This window comes from Oncorhynchus keta, unplaced genomic scaffold (assembly GCF_023373465.1).
Source record: "Oncorhynchus keta strain PuntledgeMale-10-30-2019 unplaced genomic scaffold, Oket_V2 Un_contig_4826_pilon_pilon, whole genome shotgun sequence".
NCBI lineage: Eukaryota > Metazoa > Chordata > Actinopteri > Salmoniformes > Salmonidae > Oncorhynchus > Oncorhynchus keta.
Window position 1 is genome coordinate 45,999 of NW_026287979.1, and position 22,350 is coordinate 68,348.

The 22,350-nt window shown below is 48.2% G+C and overlaps 1 protein-coding gene across 1 annotated transcript in view; it reads left to right on the forward strand.

Moving 5' to 3' along the window:
- LOC127924958 (FH1/FH2 domain-containing protein 3-like) overlaps positions 1-22,350 on the forward strand; it is an 85,449-nt gene that overhangs the window by 42,771 nt on the left and 20,328 nt on the right. Inside the window, exons 2-3 of the mRNA XM_052509626.1 lie at positions 12,934-13,001; positions 21,019-21,124. The gene's annotated coding sequence lies outside the window, so the exon portion shown is untranslated. The remainder of the gene's footprint in view (positions 1-12,933; positions 13,002-21,018; positions 21,125-22,350) is intronic.

Genomic DNA, 22,350 nt, shown 5'->3' on the forward strand with positions numbered 1-22,350 from the left:
TCCACTGTCACACGACGAGGCCAGTAGAGAGCGCTCCACTGTCGCACGACGAGGCCAGTAGAGAGCGCTCCACTGTCGCACGACGAGGCCAGTAGAGAGCGCTCCACTGTCGCACGACGAGGCCAGTAGAGAGCGCTCCACTGTCGCACGACGAGGCCAGTAGAGAGCGGTCCACTGTCACATGACGAGGCCAGCTCCACTGTCACATGAGAGGCCAGCGGTCCACTGTCACATGACGAGGCCAGCGGTCCACTGTCACATGACGAGGCCAGTAGAGAGCGCTCCACTGTCACATGACGAGGCCAGTAGAGAGCGGTCCACTGTCACATGACGAGGCCAGTCCACTGTCACATGACGAGGCCAGCTTGATGTACAGGACACCCCTGGACAGGACACTGATGTAGCAGGACACCCCTGGACAGGACACTGATGTAGCAGGACACCCCCTGGACAGGACACTGATGTAGCAGGACACCCCTGGACAGGACACTGATGTACCAGGACACCCCCCCTGGACAGGACACTGATGTACCAGGACACCCCTGGACAGGACACTGATGTAGCAGGACACCCCTGGACAGGACACTGATGTACCAGGACACCCCCTGGAGCAGGACACTGACAGGACACTGATGTAGCAGGACACCCCCCCTGATGTAGCAGGACACCCCCTGGACAGGACACTGATGTACCAGGACACCCCTGGACAGGACACTGATGTAGCAGGACACCCCTGGACAGGACACTGATGTAGCAGGACACCCCTGGCAGGACACTGATGTAGCAGGACACCCCCTGGACAGGACACTGATGTAGCAGGACACCCCTGGACGGGACACTGATGTAGCAGGACACCCCTGGACGGGACACTGATGTACCAGGACACCCCCTGGACGGGACACTGATGTAGCAGGACACCCCTGGAAGGACACTGATGTAGCAGGACACCCCCTGGACGGGACACTGATGTACCAGGACACCCCCTGGACGGGACACTGATGTAGCAGGACACCCCTGGACGGGACACTGATGTAGCAGGACACCCCTGGGCCGGGACACTGATGTAGCAGGACACCCCTGGACGGGACACTGATGTACCAGGACACCCCCCCTGGACACCCCCTGGGACACTGATGTAGCAGGACACCCCTGGACGGGACACTGATGTAGCAGGACACCCCCTGGACGGGACACTGATGTAGCAGGACACCCCCTGGACGGGACACTAGTCTGTCAAGTGTGTTGTTGAGTACATATCCAGCTGGTCTGTTTATTAATCTACATTCTAGGCCTTTCTTCCTCTTTTCTAAATGGTGTCTATTTGTGTTCGGAGCATCCTGCCTGCTGCTCTACTGATAACACTGTGTGTGTGTGTGTGTGTGTGTGTGTGTGTGTGTGTGCTTGTATCTTTTAGTTTTGTGCTTGTGTGTGGTTGATTAGTCTCCTTCCCAACATCCGTCTTCTCCTCTTAGAGTCTAGTGTTGTCTTCTATACAGAGCAGCTCTCTGTGATATAGTGTCTGTCAGTTATATAGTATAGCAGCTCTCTGTGATATAGTGTCTGTCAGATATAGCAGCTCTCTGTGATATAGTGTCTGTCAGATATATAGTATAGCAGCTCTCTGTGATATAGTGTCTGTCAGATATATAGTATAGCAGCTCTCTGTGATATAGTGTCTGTCAGATATATAGTATAGCAGCTCTCTGTGATATGGTGTCTGTCAGATATATAGTATAGCAGCTCTCTGTGATATAGTGTCTGTCAGATATATAGTATAGCAGCTCTCTGTGATATAGTGTCTGTCAGATATATAGTATAGCAGCTCTCTGTGATATAGTGTCTGTCAGATATATAGTATAGCAGCTCTCTGTGATATAGTGTCTGTCAGATATATAGTATAGCAGCTCTCTGATATAGTGTCTGTCAGATATATAGTATAGCAGCTCTCTGTGATATAGTGTCTGTCAGATATATAGTATAGCAGCTCTCTGATATAGTGTCTGTCAGATATATATAGTATAGCAGCTCTCTGTGATATAGTGTCTGTCAGATATATAGTATAGCTCTCTCAGCTCATTTCTGTGACCAAGATATAGTGTCTGTCAGCAAACTATAAACAAGCAATAACACAAACAAGTCAATGTGATATAGTGTCTGTGCAAAAGCATGAGGATAAAGTAAATAGGCCAGCTCTCTGTGATTAACATATGTCTGTCAGATATGATAGTATGCAAAGAGCAGAACAGTAAATCTCTGTGATAGTGTCTGTCAGATATATCAGTATAAAGCAGCTCTCTGTGATATAGTGTCTGTCAGATATAGCAGCTCTCTGTGAGCCTGACAACAGAACTCTGGAAGGTCAGTCCTCTACTCTGCCTGACAACAGAATAGTGTCTGTGATAACAGAATAGCAGCTCTCTGCCTGACAACAGATATAGTGTCTGCCTCAGAATATAGCAGTCCTCTCTCTGTGATATAGTGTCTGTCAGATATATAGTATAGCAGCTCTCTGTGACAATAGAACTCTGTGTCTGTCAGTCCTCTATATCTGCCTATAGCAGCTCTCTGTGATATAGTGTCTGTCAGAATATAGTATAGCAGCTCTCTGTGACAACAGAACTCTGTCTGTCAGTCCTATATCTGTATAACAGCTCTCTGTGACTCTGCCTGACAATATGTCTGTCAGATATCTGTATAACAGCTCTCTGTGATAGTGTCTGCCTGACAACAGATATATAGTATAGCCTCTCTCTGCCTGATATAGTGTCTGTCAGATATATCTGCCTGATAGCAGCTCTCCCTCACGTTCTCATTTACAACAGAACTCTGTTTCCCTGACCAAGATGACAACAGCTAAGCAGTTCAGTCCTCACATCTGCCTGACAACAGAAGTTTACGCACTGAGCAACAAACAGTCCTCTATAAACAAGCCAATAACACAAACAAGTCAATGACACAGTAGCCTGAAAAGAAAGTCTATATACATCTGTTGTGTGCAAAAGGCATGAGGAGGTGACAACAGAAGGCAATAAATAGGCCATCTGCCTGACAGAATAATTACAATTTAACAGATTAACACTGGTGCCTGATAACAGAACTCTGCAGATGATGACAAGAGACTCTGGTGTGCAAAAGAAGCAGAACAGTAAACAAAAACAGTATGGGGATGAAGGTAGGTAGATTGGGTGGGCTATTTTACAGATGGACTATCAGAATCATAAAACACTGTTTCCCCATGGATCTGCCTGACAACAGACCCTGTTTACTCAGTCCATCTGCCTGACAACAGAACTCTGTTTATGTATATCACATCTGCCTGACAACAGAACTCTGATGTCCTCTACTCTGCCTGACAGCTGCAGCAGAGAACTGGAAGGACAACAGAACTCTGTTTGAGGTGCTCTACATCTGCCTGACAACAGAACTCTGTTTCCCGTGTCAGTCCTCTACATCTGCCTGACAACAGAACTCTGTTTCCCGTGTCAGTCCTCTACATCTGCCTGACAACAGAACTCTGTTTCCCGTGTCAGTCCTCTACATCTGCCTGACAACAGAACTCTGTTTCCCGTGTCAGTCCTCTACTCTGCCTGACAACAGAACTCTGTTTCCCGTGTCAGTCCTCTACATCTGCCTGACAACAGAACTCTGTTTCCCGTGTCAGTCCTCTACTCTGCCTGACAACAGAACCCTGTTTGCCCCGTGTCAGTCCTGCCTGACAACTAGTCCTCATCTGCCTGACAACAGAACTCTGTTTCCCGTGTCAGTCCTCTACTCTGCCTGACAACAGAACTCTGTTTCCCGTGTCAGTCCTCTACTCTGCCTGACAACAGAACTCTGTTTCCCGTGTCAGTCCTCTACTCTGCCTGACAACAGAACTCTGTTTCCCGTGTCAGTCCTCTACTCTGCCTGACAACAGAACTCTGTTTCCCGTGTCAGTCCTCTACTCTGCCTGACAACAGAACTCTGTTTCCCGTGTCAGTCCTCTACTCTGCCTGACAACAGAACTCTGTTTCCCGTGTCAGTCCTCTACTCTGCCTGACAACAGAACTCTGTTTCCCGTGTCAGTCCTCTACTCTGCCTGACAACAGAACTCTGTTTCCCGTGTCAGTCCTCTACTCTGCCTGACAACAGAACTCTGTTTCCCGTGTCAGTCCTCTACTCTGCCTGACAACAGAACTCTGTTTCCCGTGTCAGTCCTCTACATCTGCCTGACAACAGAACTCTGTTTCCCGTGTCAGTCCTCTACTCTGCCTGACAACAGAACTCTGTTTCCCGTGTCAGTCCTCTACTCTGCCTGACAACAGAACTCTGTTTCCCGTGTCAGTCCTCTACTCTGCCTGACAACAGAACTCTGTTTCCCGTGTCAGTCCTCTACATCTGCCTGACAACAGAACTCTGTTTCCCCGTGTCAGTCCTCTACATCTGCCTGACAACAGAATCTACTCTGCCTGACAACAGAACTCTGTTTCCCGTGTCAGTCCTCTACTCTGCCTGACAACAGAACTCTGTTTCCCCGTGTCAGTCCTCTACTCTGCCTGACAACAGAACTCTGTTTCCCGTGTCAGTCCTCTACATCTGCCTGACAACAGAACTCTGTTTCCCGTGTCAGTCCTCTACTCTGCCTGACAACAGAACTCTGTTTCCCGTGTCAGTCCTCTACTCTGCCTGACAACAGAACTCTGTTTCCCGTGTCAGTCCTCTACATCTGCCTGACAACAGAACTCTGTTTCCCGTGTCAGTCCTCTACATCTGCCTGACAACAGAACTCTGTTTCCCGTGTCAGTCCTCTACTCTGCCTGACAACAGAACCCTGTTTCCCCTGCCTGACAACAGAACTCTCCTCGTAGTCCTCATCTGCCTGACAACAGAACTCTGTTTCCCGTGACAACAGTCAGTCCCCTCTACATCTGCCTGACAACAGAACTCTGTTTCCCGTGTCAGTCCTCTACTCTGCCTGACAACAGAACTCTGTTTCCCGTGTCAGTCCTCTACTCTGCCTGACAACAGAACTCTGTTTCCCGTGTCAGTCCTCTACTCTGCCTGACAACAGAACTCTGTTTCCCCGTCCTCTACATCTGCCTGACAACAGTCCCTCTACATCTGCCTGACAACAGAACTCTGTTTCCCGTGTCAGTCCTCTACATCTGCCTGACAACAGAACTCTGTTTCCCGTGTCAGTCCTCTACATCTGCCTGACAACAGAACTCTGTTTCCCGTGTCAGTCCTCTACTCTGCCTGACAACAGAACTCTGTTTCCCGTGTCAGTCCTCTACTCTGCCTGACAACAGAACTCTGTTTCCCCGTGTGTCCTCTACTCTGTCTGACAACAGAACCCTCTCACATCTGCCTGACAACAGAACTCTGTTTCCCGTGTCAGTCCTCTACATCTGCCTGACAACAGAACTCTGTTTTTCCCTGTGAACTCTGTTTCCCGTGTCAGTCCTCTACTCTGCCTGACAACAGAACTCTGACCCCCTTAGAGGAAGAAACAGGAAATGTCCATGTTCCGTTCTGGAAAACCCCACCGGTCCTCATCCTGAGTTAAATGGATGCTGATTGTGTTGTTTGGTGTCTGGGGACGTGACTCTTTCAGACGCCAAGCAAGGAGTCTCTGTTAAAGGATCTACTGATGATGTGGAGGTTGCATCCTCATGTTTTAGATACGGGTCGTAGGGAGGATGTTACCATAATGTATTGATATGGGTCGTAGGGAGATGTTACTGTGATGTATTGAAATGGGTCGTAGGGAGGATGATGTATTGATATAGGGAGGATGTTACCATACAGTATTGATATGGTCGTAGGGAGGATGTTTATGTATTGTGTCATAGGGAGGATGTTACTTGATATATGGGTCGTAGGGAGGATGTTACCATGATGTATTGATATGGGTCGTAGGGAGGATGAGTATTGATGTTATGTTACCATGATGTATTGATATGGGTCGTAGGGAGGATGTTAGGATGTATTTACCGTAGGGAGGATGTTACCATGATGTATTGATACGGGTCGTAGGGAGGATGTTACCATACATGTATTGATACGGGTCGTAGGGAGGATGTTAATGTATTTACCAGGGTGTTACAGTATTGATACGGGTCGTAGGGAGGATGTTACCATGATGTATTGATATGGGTCGTAGGGAGGATGTTACCGTGATGTATTGATATGGGTCGTAGGGAGGATGTTACCATAATGTACGGGTTGGTGTTACTAATGTATTGATATGGGTCGTAGGGAGGAGTTACTGTGATGTTACCGTGATGTATTGATATGGGTCGTAGGGAGGATGTTACCATAATGTATTGATATGGGTCGTAGGGAGGATGTTACCATAAAGTATTGATACGGGATGTTACGTATTGGGAGGATGTTACCATAATGTATTGATACGGGTCGTAGGGAGGATGTTACCGATGTATTGATACGGGTCGTAGGGAGGATGTTATTACCATGTATTGATACGGGTCGTAGGGAGGATGTTATTGTGATGTATTGATACGGGTCGTAGGGAGGGAGGATGTTACCATAATGTATTGATGTTATTGTGGGTCGGGTAGGGAGGATGTTACTGTGATGTATTGATATGGGTCGTAGGGAGGATGTTACCATAATGTATTGATACGGGTCGTAGGGAGGATGTTACTGTGATGTATTGATATGGGTCGTAGGGAGATGATGTTACCATAAGGATGTTACTGTGATGTATTGGGTCGTAGGGAGGAGGATGTATTTACCGTAGGGAGGATGTTACCATACAGTAATGTAAGGGGGAGGATTTACCATAATGTATTGATACGGGTCGTAGGGAGGATGTTACCGTGATGTATTCATATGGGTCGTAGGGATGGATGTTGACGTGATGTATTAGGGGGATGTTATTGTGATGTATTGATATGGGTCGTAGGGGATGTTATTGTGATGTATTGATACGGGTCGTAGGGAGGATGTTAGGATGTATTTATGGGTCTGAGGGGGATGTTATTGTGATGTATTGATACGGGTCGTAGGGAGGATGTTACCATGATCGTAGGGAGGAGGATGTTACCATGATGTATTGATACGGGTCGTAGGGAGGATGTTACCATAATGTATTGATATGGGTCGTAGGGAGGATGTTACCGTGATGTATTGATACGGGTCGTAGGGGAGGATGTTACTGTGATGTATTGATACGGGTCGTAGGAGGATATTTACTGGATTGACGGGTCGTAGGGGAGGATGTATTGTAGTCGTAGGGAGGATGTTACCGTGATGTATTGATACGGGTCGTAGGGAGGATGTTACCGTGATGTATTGATACGGGTCGTAGGGGAGGATGTTACATGATGGTATTGATACGGGTAGGGAGGATGTTACCGTATGTATGTATTGATGTTACGTGATGTATTGATCGGGTCGTAGGGAGGGAGCGTGATGTATTTACGTAGGGAGGATGTTACCATAATGATTGTATTGATGTTACCGGTATTGTACGGGTCGTAGGGAGGATGTTACCATAATGTATTGATGTAGGATGTTAACATAATGTATTGATATGGGTCGTAGGGAGGATGTATTTACGGGTCCTGTGATGTATTGATATGGGTCGTAGGGGGAGTTACCATGTATTTACGGGTCGTAGGGAGGATGATGTATTGATACGGGTCGTAGGGAGGGTTACCGTGATGTATTGATATGGTCGTAGGGAGGATGTTACCTTAATGTATTGATACGGGTCGTAAATGTTATTGTATATGGGTCGTAGGGAGGATGTTACCATAATGTATTGATATGGGTAGGGGAGGATGTCGTGATGTATTGATATGGGTCGTAGGGAGGATGTTACCATAATGTATTGATACGGGTCGCAGGGAGGATGTTACTGATGATGTATTGATACGGGTCGTAGGGAGGAATGGTATCATGTTAAGTATTGATACGGGTCGTATTGTTACCATAATGTATTGATCGGGTAGGGAGGATGTTACCGTGATGTATTGATACGGGTCGTAGGGAGGATGTTACCATATGTATTGTATGGGTCGTGATGTTATATGATGTATTGTGGGTAGGGAGGATGTTACCATACATATGGGTATTGATACAGTATTGATATGGGTCGTAGGGAGGATGTTACTGTGATGTATTGGTCGTAGGGAGGATGTTACCATACAGTATTGATACGGGTCGTAGGGAGGGTTACCATACATGTATTGTAGGGTAGGGAGGATGTTACCGTGATGTATTGATACGGGTCGTAGGGAGGATGTTACTGTGATGTATTGATACGGGTCGTAGGGAGGATGTTACTGTGATGTATTGATACGGGTCGTAGGGAGGATGTTACGGGTCGTAGGGAGGATGTTACCGTGATGTATGTATTGATACGGGTCGTAGGGAGGTTACCATGATGTATTGATATCGTAGGGAGAATGTTATCGTAGGAGGATGTTACCATGATGTATTGATATGGGTCGAGGGAGGGTCGTGATGTATTAGGGAGAGGATGTTACCATGATGTATTGATCAAATGTATTGTATTGATATGGGTCGTAGGGAGGGTTAGTGATGTTACCATGTTAATGTATTGATACGGGTCGTAGGGAGGATGTTACCATAATGTATTGATATGGGTCGTAGGGAGGATGTTACCGTGATGTATTGATATGGGTCGTAGGGAGGATGTTACCATAATGTATTGATACGGGTCGTAGGGAGGATGTTACTGTGATGTATTGATACGGGTCGTAGGGGGATGTTACCATAATGTATGTTACCATAATGTATTGATACGGGTCGTAGGGGAGGATGTTACCATAATGTATTGATACGGGTCGTAGGGAGGATGTTATGATGTATTGATACGGGTTGTAGGGAGGATGTTACCGTAATGTATTGATACGGGTCGTAGGGAGGATGTTACCATGATGTATTGATACGGGTCGTAGGGAGGTTACCATAATGTTATACGGTGATGTTACCGTGATATTGATATGGGTCGTAGGGAGGATGTTACCGTGATGTATTGATACAGGTCGTAGGGAGGATGTTACCGTGATGTATTGTATTAGGGAGGATGTTACCATGATGTATTGGTATGGGTCGTAGGGAGGATGTTACCATGTTACTGGGTAGGGAGGATGTTACCATAATGTATTGATACGGGTCGTAGGGAGGATGTTATAAAGTATTGATATGGGTCGTAGGGAGGATGTTATGATGTATTGATACGTGATAAAGTATTGATCATAGGGAGGATGTTACCATAATGTATTGATAGGGAGGATGTTACCATAATGTATTGATATGGGTCGTAGGGAGGATGTTACCGTGATGTATTGGAGGATTGTGTGTATGTTCCTGTGATAGGCCATAATGTATTGATCGAGGGACTGTCTGATCTGTCCTGGATGTATTGATAAGTTATGTTATCAGTCCTGGACACTGATAGGATACTAGATACTGTCTGATCTGTGTAAATTACAGTCCTGGACACTGATAGGCCACTAGATACTGTCTGGTCAGGGGACACTGATAGGCCACTAGATACTGTCTGATCTGTGTAAATACAGTCCTGGACACTGATAGGCCACTAGATACTGTCTGATCTGTGTAAATTACAGTCCTGATCACTGATAGGCCACTAGATACTGTCTGATCTGTGTAAATTACAGTCCTGATCACTGATAGGCCACTAGATACTGTCTGATCTGTGTAAATTACAGTCCTGGACACTGATAGGCCACTAGATACTGTCTGATCTGTGTAAATCACAGTCCTGGACACTGATAGGCCACTAGATACTGATCTGTGTAAATTACAGTCCTCTGTGGTGTTCTGAGTGTTGTTGTTTAGGGGTTGTTGGTATCCATGGTAACAGCAGTGAATGGTGGTAGTACGCCAGGCATGGTTTACTGCTATGACCACATCTGACCGTTGACCGTGTGTGTGTGTGTGTGTGTGTGTGTGTGTGTGTGTGTGTGTGTGTGTGTGTGTGTGTGTGTGTGTGTGTGTGTGTGTGTGTGTGTGTGTGTGTGTGTGTGTGTGTGTGTGTGTGTGTGTCTCACAATATTTACAATACAAACACACACACACACACACACACACACACACACACACGGATCCCCTGCGGTGTGTAACCACAGCCACGGCTCATAGTCTTCTGACCGTTGTTTAGAAGGCTGGTTTCTCTCTCTGAAAGGAGATATGCTCTGTCTCTCTGTGTCTATCAGTCGGTCTGAACTTGATCTACTGCAGAGCCTGAATCTGGGCTTTACAGTCTTGAGGCTCCATGTCTCAAGGTTTCAGAGTAGAAGTGCTGATTTATGATCAGTTCTGCCCTTTGAGGTCCCAAATGAATCTGATTGCATGGACATGGAGGACCTGTAGATCAGTATACAGAACCCCTAACTAAACACTACAGTAAACCCCTAACTAAACACTACAGTAGACCCCTAACTCAACACTACAGTAGACCCCTAACTCAACACTACAGTAGACCCCTAACTCAACACTACAGTAGACCCCTAACTCAACACTACAGTAGACCCCTAACTCAACACTACAGTAGACAGTAGACCCTAACTCAACACTACAGTAGACCCCTAACTCAACACTACAGTAGACCCCTAACTCAACACTACAGTAGACCCCTAACTCAACAACAGTAGACCCCTAACTCAACACTACAGTAGACCCCTAACTCAACACTACAGTAGACCCCTAACTCAACACTACAGTAGACCCCTAACTCAACACTACAGTAGACCCTAACTCAACACTACAGTAGACCCCTAACTAAACACTACAGTAGACCCCTAACTCAACACTACAGTAGACCCTAACTAAACACTACAGTAGACCCCTAACCAAACACTACAGTAGACCCCTAACTAAACACTACAGTAGACGCCTAACTCAACACTACAGTAGACCCCTAACTAAACACTACAGTAGACCCCTAACTCAACACTACAGTAGACCCCTAACTCAACACTACAGTAGACCCCTAACTAAACACTACAGTAGACCCCTAACTAAACACTACAGTAGACCCCTAACTAAACACTACAGTAGACCCCTAACTAAACACTACAGTAGACCCCTAACTAAACACTACAGTAGACCCCTAACTAAACACTACAGTAGACCCCTAACTAAACACTACAGTAGACCCCTAACTAAACACTACAGTAGACCCCTAACTAAACACTACAGTAGACCCCTAACTAAACACTACAGTAGACCCCTAACTAAACACTACAGTAGACCCCTAACTAAACACTACAGTAGACCCCTAACTAAACACTACAGTAGACCCCTAACTAAACACTACAGTAGACCCCTAACTAAACACTACAGTAGACCCCTAACTAAACACTACAGTAGACCCCTAACTAAACACTACAGTAGACCCCTAACTAAACACTACAGTAGACCCCTAACTAAACACTACAGTAGACCCCTAACTAAACACTACAGTAGACCCCTAACTAAACACTACAGTAGACCCTAACTAAACACTAACTACAGTAGAAACTAAACACTACAGTGGACCCTAACTAAACACTACAGTGGACCCCTAACACTACAGTAGACCCCTAACTCAAACACTACAGTAGACCCCTAACTAAACACTACAGACCCTAACTAAACACTACAGTAGACGCCTAACAAACACTACAGTAGACCCCTAACCAACACTACAGTAGACCCCTAACTAAACACTACAGTAGACCCCTAACTCAACACTACAGTAGACGCCTAACTCAACACTACAGTAGACGCCTAACTCAACACTACAGTAGACGCCTAACTCAACACTACAGTAGACGCCTAACTCAACACTACAGTAGACGCCTAACTCAACACTACAGTAGACGCCTAACTCAACACTACAGTAGACCCCTAACTCAACACTACAGTAGACCCCTAACTCAACACTACAGTAGACCCCTAACTCAACACTACAGTAGACCCTAACTCGACACTACAGTAGACGCCTAACTCGACACTACAGTAGACGCCTAACTCGACACTACAGTAGACGCCTAACTCGACACTACAGTAGACGCCTAACTCGACACTACAGTAGACGCCTAACTCGACACTACAGTAGACGCCTAACTCGACACTACAGTAGACGCCTAACTCGACACTACAGTAGACGCCTAACTCGACACTACAGTAGACGCCTAACTCGACACTACAGTAGACGCCTAACTCGACACTACAGTAGACGCCTAACTCGACACTACAGTAGACGCCTAACTCGACACTACAGTAGACCTCTAACTCGACACTACAGTAGACCCCTAACTCGACACTACAGTAGACCCCTAACTCGACACTACAGTAGACCCCTAACTCGACACTACAGTAGACCCCTAACTCGACACTACAGTAGACGCCTAACCAAACACTACAGTAGACGCCTAACCAAACACTACAGTAGACGCCTAACCAAACACTACAGTAGACGCCTAACCAAACACTACAGTAGACGCCTAACCAAACACTACAGTAGACGCCTAACCAAACACTACAGTAGACGCCTAACCAAACACTACAGTAGACGCCTAACCAAACACTACAGTAGACGCCTAACCAAACACTACAGTAGACGCCTAACCAAACACTACAGTAGACGCCTAACTAAACACTACAGTAGACGCCTAACTCAACACTACAGTAGACGCCTAACTAAACACTACAGTAGACGCCTAACCAAACACTACAGTAGACCCCTAACTCAACACTACAGTAGACGCCTAACTCAACACTACAGTAGACGCCTAACTAAACACTACAGTAGACCCCTAACCACTGCTCTAAGGGGGGGTAACCAATTACCTTTTTAATCTGATTTATTCTCACTATGATCTGATTGTCTACTTTCCCCGGGCCGTGTGGGGACGTTATTGTTAACCTCATCTCTTTGATCTCTTTCAGAGAAGCTGTACAACTCTCATGGACCTGAGCTCCGGAGGTCCCTGTTCTCCCTCAAGCAGCTCTTCGAGGTAAAGGCCAGTGTATTATCTCTGGGCAGAGGCCAGTGTATTATCTCTGGGCAGAGGCCAGTGTATTATCTCTGGGCAGAGGCCAGTGTATTATCTCTGGGCAGAGGCCAGTGTATTATCTCTGGGCAGAGGCCAGTGTATTATCTCTGGGCAGAGGCCAGTGTATTATCTCTGGGCAGAGGCCAGTGTATTATCTCTGGGCAGAGGCCAGTGTATTATCTCTGGGCAGAGGCCAGTGTATTATCTCTGGGCAGAGGCCAGTGTATTATCTCTGGGCAGAGGCCAGTGTATTATCTCTGGGCAGAGGCCAGTGTATTATCTCTGGGCAGAGGCCAGTGTATTATCTCTGGGCAGAGGCCAGTGTATTATCTCTGGGCAGAGGCCAGTGTATTATCTCTGGGCAGAGGCCAGTGTATTATCTCTGGGCAGAGGCCAGTGTATTATCTCTGGGCAGAGGCCAGTGTATTATCTCTGGGCAGAGGCCAGTGTATTATCTCTGGGCAGAGGCCAGTGTATTATCTCTGGGCAGAGGCCAGTGTATTATCTCTGGGCAGAGGCCAGTGTATTATCTCTGGGCAGAGGCCAGTGTATTATCTCTGGGCAGAGGCCAGTGTATTATCTCTGGGCAGAGGCCAGTGTATTATCTCTGGGCAGAGGCCAGTGTATTATCTCTGGGCAGAGGCCAGTGTATTATCTCTGGGCAGAGGCCAGTGTATTATCTCTGGGCAGAGGCCAGTGTATTATCTCTGGGCAGAGGCCAGTGTATTATCTCTGGGCAGAGGCCAGTGTATTATCTCTGGGCAGAGGCCAGTGTATTATCTCTGGGCAGAGGCCAGTGTATTATCTCTGGGCAGAGGCCAGTGTATTATCTCTGGGCAGAGGCCAGTGTATTATCTCTGGGCAGAGGCCAGTGTATTATCTCTGGGCAGAGGCCAGTGTATTATCTCTGGGCAGAGGCCAGTGTATTATCTCTGGGCAGAGGCCAGTGTATTATCTCTGGGCAGAGGCCAGTGTATTATCTCTGGGCAGAGGCCAGTGTATTATCTCTGGGCAGAGGCCAGTGTATTATCTCTGGGCAGAGGCCAGTGTATTATCTCTGGGCAGAGGCCAGTGTATTATCTCTGGGCAGAGGCCAGTGTATTATCTCTGGGCAGAGGCCAGTGTATTATCTCTGGGCAGAGGCCAGTGTATTATCTCTGGGCAGAGGCCAGTGTATTATCTCTGGGCAGAGGCCAGTGTATTATCTCTGGGCAGAGGCCAGTGTATTATCTCTGGGCAGAGGCCAGTGTATTATCTCTGGGCAGAGGCCAGTGTATTATCTCTGGGCAGAGGCCAGTGTATTATCTCTGGGCAGAGGCCAGTGTATTATCTCTGGGCAGAGGCCAGTGTATTATCTCTGGGCAGAGGCCAGTGTATTATCTCTGGGCAGAGGCCAGCGTATTATCTCTGGGCAGGGGCCAGCGTATTATCTCTGGGCAGGGGCCAGCGTATTATCTCTGGGCAGGGGCCAGCGTATTATCTCTGGGCAGGGGCCAGCGTATTATCTCTGGGCAGGGGCCAGCGTATTATCTCTGGGCAGGGGCCAGCGTATTATCTCTGGCAGAGAGCGGTACATTATCTCTTATCTAATCCAATACTAGACATGACTGAGTCCCACCCACCGTTTATTCAACATGTGCTGATTCTCTTCATATCACATCGACCACCCTCTTCCTCCTCTTCCTCTCTCTGTGAGCTGGTGCCAACCGGGCCAGTGGAGACAGCTCTACTCTGTGTCTGATAGGACTGGAACAGAGGAACCTGGAAGAATGGAGATGGGGGTGGGGAGAGAGAGAGGGGGGGGAGACTGGCGGTAGAGAGTGGTGAGAGGGGGGAGACTTGGGTAGAGAGCGGGGAGACTTGGGTAGAGAGCGGGGAGACTTGGGTAGAGAGCGGGGGAGACTTGGGTAGAGAGCGGGGGAGACTGGGAGAGAGCGGGGGAGACTGGGAGAGAGAGAGAGCGAGGGGGAGACTGGGGAGAGAGAGAGAGCGAGGGGGAGACTGGGAGAGAGAGAGAGAGCGAGGGGGAGACTGGGAGAGAGAGAGAGAGCGAGGGGGAGACTGGGAGAGAGAGAGAGAGCGAGGGGGGAGACTGGGAGAGAGAGAGAGAGCGAGGGGGGAGACTGGGAGAGAGAGAGAGAGCGAGGGGGAGACTGGGAGAGAGAGAGAGAGCGAGGGGGAGACTGGGAGAGAGAGAGAGAGAGAGCGGGGGGAGAGTGGGAGAGAGAGAGAGAGAGAGCGAGGGGGAGACTGGGGAGAGAGAGAGAGAGCGAGGGGGAGACTGGGGGAGAGAGAGAGAGAGCGAGGGGGGAGACTGGGAGAGAGAGAGAGCGAGGGGGAGACGGAGAGAGGGGGAGACGGAGAGAGAGAGAGAGAGCGAGGGGGAGAGGGAGAGAGAGAGAGAGAGAGGGGGGACTGGGAGAGAGAGAGAGAGGGGGACTGGGAGAGAGAGAGAGGGAGACTGGGAGAGAGAGAGAGCGAGGGAGGGGGAGACTGGGAGAGAGAGAGAGCGAGGGGGGAGACTGGGAGAGAGAGCGAGGGGGAGACTGGGAGAGAGAGCGAGGGGGAGACTGGGAGAGAGAGCGAGGGGAGACTGGGAGAGAGAGCGAGGGGGAGACTGGGAGAGAGAGCGAGGGGGAGACTGGGAGAGAGAGAGAGAGCGAGGGGGAGACTGGGAGAGAGAGAGAGTGAGGGGGGAGACTGGGAGAGAGAGCGAGGGGGAGACTGGGGAGAGAGAGAGAGAGAGAGCGAGGGGGAGACTGGGGAGAGAGAGAGAGAGCGAGGGGGGAGACTGGGAGAGAGAGAGCGGAGGGAGACTGGGAGAGAGAGAGCGAGAGAGAGAGCGGAGGGAGACTGGGAGAGAGAGAGAGCGAGGGGGAGACTGGGAGAGAGAGAGAGAGCGAGGGGGACTGGGGAGAGAGAGAGAGAGCGAGGGGGACTGGGAGAGAGAGCGAGGGGGGGACTGGGAGAGAGAGAGAGGGGGGAGACTGGGAGAGAGAGAGAGGGGGAGACTGGGGAGAGAGAGCGAGGGGGAGACTGGGAGAGAGAGCGAGGGGAGACTGGGAGAGAGAGCGAGGGGAGACTGGGAGAGAGAGCGAGGGGAGACTGGGAGAGAGAGCGAGGGGGAGACTGGGAGAGAGAGCGAGGGGGAGACTGGGAGAGAGAGCGAGGGGGAGACTGGGAGAGAGAGCGAGGGGGAGACTGGGAGAGAGAGCGAGGGGGAGACTGGGAGAGAGAGCGAGGGGGAGACGGGGAGAGAGAGCGAGGGGGAGACTGGGAGAGAGAGCGAGGGGGAGACTGGGAGAGAGAGCGAGGGGGAGACGGAGAGAGAGAGAGAGAGCGAGGGGGACACTGGGAGAGAGAGAGAGGGGGACTGGGGAGAGAGAGAGGGGGACTGGGAGAGAGAGAGGGGGACTGGGAGAGAGAGAGCGAGGGGGACTGGGAGAGAGAGAGCGAGGGGGACTGGGAGAGAGAGCGAGGGGGGAGACTGGGAGAGAGAGCGAGGGGGAGACTGGGGAGAGAGGGAGGGGGGGACTGGGAGAGAGAGCGGGGGGGAGGCTGGGAGAGAGAGCGAGGGGAGACTGGGGGAGAGAGGGGGAGACTGGGAGAGAGAGCGAGGGGGAGACTGGGAGAGAGAGAGAGAGAGAGCGAGGGGGACACTGGGAGAGAGAGAGAGCGAGGGGGACACTGGGAGAGAGAGAGCGAGGGGGACTGGGAGAGAGAGAGCGAGGGGGGACTGGGAGAGAGAGAGCGAGGGGGACTGGGAGAGAGAGAGCGAGGGGGACTGGGAGAGAGAGAGGGGGACTGGGAGAGAGAGAGGGGGACTGGGAGAGAGAGAGGGGGACTGGGAGAGAGAGAGAGAGGGGGGTAGAGCGAGGAGGGGGTGGGGAGGAGATGGAGAGATGGGGAGAGAGAGAGCGAGGGGGGGAGACTGGGAGAGAGAGAGAGAGGGGGGTAGAGCGAGGAGGGGGTGGGGAGGAGATGGAGAGATGGGGAGAGCGAGGGGAGACTGGGGAGAGCGAGGGGGAGACTGGGGAGAGCGAGGGGGAGACTGGGGAGAGCGAGGGGGAGACTGGGAGAGAGAGAGAGGGGGAGACTGGGAGAGAGAGCGAGGGGGTAGAGCTAGGAGGGGGGAGCACATGCCAGAGACTTCATTGTAATCGTTTGAGAGATGAAGGCTTGGTAATTTAAGTAGATGTGCAGGGCGTGTCCCCAACAGGGTTGTGTGGAGAAGCAAACAGTTTGTTTTACATCCGTTGAGAATGACAATAGTTCCTCTCAACGTTGAAAATCCTTCCCAGCGGTCTCTCCTTTCCCAGAACCACTCAGCAGCGAGAAACAGGGACATGTGACCTGCTCTGGTCCAATGGAAACGTCCTCAAACAGGGACATGTGACCTGCTCTGGTCCAATGGAAACATCCTCAAACAGGGACATGTGACCTGCTCTGGTCCAATGGAAACGTCCTCAAACAGGGACCTACCTGACTACTTCTTATCAGTGCTTGACTTGGACTGAAACAGGTTACCCGGTACTCATTTCTGGGTGCTGGTACCGTTTTTACATTTAGGGACAGGAAATAGTTTTTGAGCTAATATTCTATATCAGAGGGAACAGGAGCTCCAGCTGTAGAACATGTTTGAGGTGCCGGTACTCGGCTCCGGTGAGCTCCTGCCAAAGGTCAAGCACCGCTTCTTATCACCTTGATCAAATGGTCTCCAGCTGTGTCTGTCCCGAGCTCACTGGGCAGGGACACTCTGAGGGACTAGGATAGTTGATACAATGTTGCTGGTGAGACCTTCAGGTTGGAACCATTGTTAGTTAATAGTTGATACAATGTTGCTGGTGAGACCTTCAGGTTGGAGTCATTGTTAGTTAATAGTTGATACAATGTTGCTGATGAGACCTTCAGGTTGGAGTCATTTTTAGTTAATAGTTGATACAATGTTGCTGGTGAGACCTTCAGGTTGGAGTCATTGTTAGTTAATAGTTGATACAATGTTGCTGGTGAGACCTTCAGGTTGGAGTCATTTTTAGTTAATAGTTGATACAATGTTGCTGGTGAGACCTTCAGGTTGGTGTCATTGTTAGTTAATAGTTGATACAATGTTGCTGGTGAGACCTTCAGGTTGGAGTCATTTTTAGTTAATAGTTGATACAATGTTGCTGGTGAGACCTTCAGGTTGGTGTCATTGTTAGTTAATAGTTGATACAATGTTGCTGGTGAGACCTTCAGGTTGGTGTCATTGTTAGTTAATAGTTGATACAATGTTGCTGGTGAGACCTTCAGGTTGGAGTCATTGTTAGTTAATAGTTGATACAATGTTGCTGGTGAGACCTTCAGGTTGGAGTCATTGTTAGTTAATAGTTGATACAATGTTGCTGATGAGACCTTCAGGTTGGAGTCATTTTTAGTTAATAGTTGATACAATGTTGCTGGTGAGACCTTCAGGCTGGAACCATTTTTAGTTAATAGTTGATACAATGTTGCTGGTGAGACCTTCAGGTTGGTGTCATTGTTAGTTAATAGTTGATACAATGTTGCTGGTGAGACCTTCAGGTTGGAGTCATTGTTAGTTAATAGTTGATACAATGTTGCTGGTGAGACCTTCAGGTTGGAGTCGTTGTTAGTTAATAGTTGATACAATGTTGCTGGTGAGACCTTCAGGTTGGAGTCATTGTTAGTTAATAGTTGATACAATGTTGCTGGTGAGACCTTCAGGCTGGAACCATTTTTAGTTAATAGTTGATACAATGTTGCTGGTGAGACCTTCAGGTTGGAGTCATTTTTAGTTAATAGTTGATACAATGTTGCTGGTGAGACCTTCAGGTTGGAGTCATTTTTAGTTAATAGTTGATACAATGTTGCTAGTTTGTTGCAGAAAGGCCACGTGTGTTTTATTTTTATCATGATATTTTCTACCTGCAGGATGCAATATTTTAATCTGTTGGCTGTTTTTACATAGTTGCCAATGGCAACAGAAGTTACTTTTTAGGTTTGTCATTTACATTTTGGATAGAGTTTTGATTAACTACATGACAATGATTTTGAGATACTTTTATATATATATATATATAAAATACAAATACACTATATATACAAAAGTATGTGGATTCGGCTAATACAGCCAAACCCGTTGCTGACAGGTGTATCGAGCACACAGGCCATGCAATCTCCATAGACAAACATTGGCAGTAGAATGGCCTTACTGAAGAGCTCCGTGACTTTCAACGTGGCACCGTCATAGGATGCCACCTTTCCAACAAGTCAGTTCGTCAAATTTCTGTCCTGCTAGAGCTGCCCCGGGCCAACTGTAAGTGCTGTTATTGTGAAGTGGAAACCTCTAGAAGCAGCTCAGCCACACAAGCAGGGCCGCATTACTCTAGTGTGCGGGGAACATTAACTGTCTGTTTGGGGTCTAAACAGCGTCTAAGCAGGGTTTCTATGGTAACCTCTCTGTTAACAATCTGCTGTGTGGTTGTGGTGTGTTGTAGGACGATAAAGACCTAAAGAATCGTCTGTCCTCGGTTGCAGGGTTTCTATGGTAACCTCTCTGTTAACAATCTGCTGTGTGGTTGCGGTGTGTTGTAGGACGATAAAGACCTAAAGAATCGTCTGTCCTCGGTTGCAGGGTTTCTATGGTAACCTCTCTGTTAACAATCTGCTGTGTGGTTGCGGTGTGTTGTAGGACGATAAAGACCTATAGACCTATAGAATCATCTGTCCTCGGTTACAGGGTTTCTATGGTAACCTCTCTGTTAACAATCTGCTGTGTGGTTGCGGTGTGTTGTAGGACGATAAAGACCTATAGAATCATCTGTCCTCGGTTGCAGGGTTTCTATGGTAACCTCTCTGTTAACAATCTGCTGTGTGGTTGTAGGACGATAAAGACCTAAAGAATCATCTGTCCTCGGTTGCAGGGTTTCTATGGTAACCTCTCTGTTAACAATCTGCTGTGTGGTTGCGGTGTGTTGTAGGACGATAAAGACCTATAGAATCATCTGTCCTCGGTTGCAGGGTTTCTATGGTAACCTCTCTGTTAACAATCTGCTGTGTGGTTGCGGTGTGTTGTAGGACGATAAAGACCTAAAGAATCATCTGTCCTCGGTTACAGGGTTTCTATGGTAACCTCTCTGTTAACAATCTGCTGTGTGGTTGCGGTGTGTTGCAGGGTTTCTATGGTAACCTCTCTGTTAACAATCTGCTGTGTGGTTGCGGTGTGTTGCAGGGTTTCTATGGTAACCTCTCTGTTAACAATCTGCTGTGTGGTTGCGGTGTGTTGCAGGGTTTCTATGGTAACCTCTCTGTTAACAATCTGCTGTGTGGTTGTAGGACGATAAAGACCTAAAGAATCATCTGTCCTCGGTTGCAGGGTTTCTATGGTAACCTCTCTGTTAACAATCTGCTGTGTGGTTGCGGTGTGTTGTAGGACGATAAAGACCTATAGAATCATCTGTCCTCGGTTGCAGGGTTTCTATGGTAACCTCTCTGTTAACGATCTGCTGTGTGGTTGTAGGACGATAAAGACCTAAAGAATCATCTGTCCTCGGTTGCAGGGTTTCTATGGTAACCTCTCTGTTAACAATCTGCTGTGTGGTTGCGGTGTGTTGTAGGACGATAAAGACCTATAGAATCATCTGTCCTCGGTTGCAGGGTTTCTATGGTAACCTCTCTGTTAACAATCTGCTGTGTGGTTGCGGTGTGTTGTAGGACGATAAAGACCTAAAGAATCATCTGTCCTCGGTTACAGGGTTTCTATGGTAACCTCTCTGTTAACAATCTGCTGTGTGGTTGCGGTGTGTTGCAGGGTTTCTATGGTAACCTCTCTGTTAACAATCTGCTGTGTGGTTGCGGTGTGTTGCAGGGTTTCTATGGTAACCTCTCTGTTAACAATCTGCTGTGTGGTTGCGGTGTGTTGCAGGGTTTCTATGGTAACCTCTCTGTTAACAATCTGCTGTGTGGTTGCGGTGTGTTGTAGGACGATAAAGACCTGGTGCCAGAGTTCGTGAATTCAGAAGGCTTGACATGTTTCATCAAGGTTGGAACGGAGGCAGACCACAACTATCAGAACTACATTCTCCGAGGTGAGAGAGACCATCTCAACAATCATTTGAATTTAACCTTTTTATTTAACAAGGCAAGTCAGTTAAGAACAGATTTTTATTTACAATGACGGCCTGGGAACAGTGGGGTTAACTGCCTTGTTCAGGGGAACAGTGGGGTTAACTGCCTTGTTCAGGGGAACAGTGGGTTAACTGCCTTGTTCAGGGGAACAGTGGGTTAACTGCCTTGTTCAGGGGAACAGTGGGTTAACTGCCTTGTTCAGGGGAACAGTGGGGTTAACTGTCTTGTTCAGGGGAACAGTGGGTTAACTGCCTTGTTCAGGGGAACAGTGGGTTAACTGCCTTGTTCAGGGGAACAGTGGGTTAACTGCCTTGTTCAAGGGAACAGTGGGGTTAACTGCCTTGTTCAGGGGAACAGTGAGTTAACTACCTTGTTCAGGGGAACAGTGGGTTAACTACCTTGTTCAGGGGAACAGTGAGTTAACTACCTTGTTCAGGGGAACAGTGGGTTAACTACCTTGTTCAGGGGAACAGTGGGTTAACTGCCTTTTTCAGGGGAACAGTGTGTTAACTGCCTCGTTCAGGGGAACAGTGGGTTAACTGGTCTAGGAACAGTGGGTTAACTGCCTTGTTCAGGGGGCAGAACGACAGATTTTTTTTTACCTTGTCAGCTCAGGGATTCGATCCAGCAACCTTTTGGTTACTAGTCCAACGCTCTAACCACTAGACTACCTGCCTGCCCCACTCATCTAACAGACTCACCTACCTTATATATCACTTTAATAGTTTTCTCCGACGTACATATTTCAGAACAAGTTTGCAATGAATGTTACACAGTAAATAAATACCTCGATACTTTTACAATTATTAGTGTTACCGATCAGAACAAAGATACTGAGGATACTGAACGTCAGGGCTTTAGTGTCGTGATACTGAACGTTAGGGCTTTAGTATCGTGATACTCAGGATGCTGAACGTCAGGGCTTTAGTATTGTGATACTGAGGATACTGAACGTCAGGGCTTTAGTGTCGTGATACTGAACGTTAGGGCTTTAGTATCGTGATACTGAGGATGCTGAACGTCAGGGCTTTAGTATCGTGATACTGAACGTCAGGGCTTTAGTATCATGATACTGAACTTTAAGGCTTTAGTATCGTGATACTCAGGATGCTGAACGTCAGGGCTTTAGTATTGTGATACTGAGGATGCTGAACGTCAGGGCTTTAGTATCGTGATACTGAGGATG